The sequence below is a fragment of the Grammomys surdaster genome, unplaced genomic scaffold (genome assembly GCF_004785775.1).
Source record: "Grammomys surdaster isolate TR1022 unplaced genomic scaffold, NIH_TR_1.0 62, whole genome shotgun sequence".
NCBI lineage: Eukaryota > Metazoa > Chordata > Mammalia > Rodentia > Muridae > Grammomys > Grammomys surdaster.
Window position 1 is genome coordinate 19,449,319 of NW_021604564.1, and position 1,187 is coordinate 19,450,505.

The 1,187-nt window shown below is 39.5% G+C and overlaps 1 pseudogene; it reads left to right on the plus strand.

Annotated features, from left to right (window-relative positions):
* Positions 1-303: 303 nt before the first annotated feature.
* Positions 304-699, plus strand: LOC114611367 (annotated as a pseudogene).
* The last annotated feature ends 488 nt before the right edge of the window (positions 700-1,187 follow it).

Here is a 1,187-nt window from a genome sequence, read left to right on the forward strand (position 1 = left end):
AGCTTCATGTAGTCTGTGAGTTGCATCTTGGGTATTCTGAGCATTTGAGCTAATATCCACTTATCTGTGAGTGCATACCATGTGTGTTCTTTTGTGATTGGGTTACCTCACTCAGGATGATATTTTCTAGTTCCATCCATTTGCCTAAGAATTTCATGAATTGAAGCAAGATGGCCAGCACATGGAATGAAAATCTGTGTGCCTAGCCATATGTTTTAGGGGAAGTTTCTCTTCACAGTATTGTTTTTTTGCTTGTTTGTTTTGTTTTTTTGTTTTTTTTTTTCAAATCACTTGCTAAGGGTCATGGCGGCAGCAGTAAAATGGGTGATATCAAACAGAACTATCTGGAAGCATTTATTTCCAATCCAAAATGGAGCTTTATCTAGTGCTTGTCATAAATCTACGTATTCTTTTCTTCCAGATGACTACAATTGCAAGGTAAACTTGGTTTTGACATCTGATGGCAGGACAATAGTGTACTACTACCCTTCCGTGTATATCCCCTGCAAACACATCAAACCCATCCCTCAACCAGATCTTCTCCATAATAATGAGGAAACACACGAGCCGATACTGAAAACCAAGTTAGAAGGAAAGTGCAGGCAGCTGGACCAAGGGTCCATGATAGAACAGCTGAGCAAGGTGTTCTTCACCACAAAGCATCGCTGGTACCCCCATGGACAGGATCACAGAAACTGAATCCTCCCAAAGACAGGTGATATTCTCTGAGCATTGAGGAAGTTTTGCTCTGTGTCTTATTTGCCAGCTGAGAAAATGTACATGGTGTGTTCATTAAGATGGTATATAGAAAAAAAAATACCCTTTTATGTAAAAAAAAAAGAATTTCATGAATTCATTGTTTTTAATACCTGAGTAGTACTCCATTGTGTAAATGTACCACATTTTCTGTATCCATTCCTCTGTTGAAGGACATCTGAGTTCTTTCCAGCTTCTGGCTATTATAAATAAGGCTGCTATGAACATGATGAAGCATGTGTCCTTGTTATATGTTGGAACATCTTCTGGGTTTATGACCAGGAGTGGTATGGCTGGCTTCTTAGGTAATACTATGTCCAATTTTCTGAGGAACTGCCAGACTGATTTCCAGAATGGTTGTATTAGCTTGCAATCCCACCAACAATGGAGAAGTGTTCCTCTTTCTTGCCATCCTCACCAGCATCTGCTAT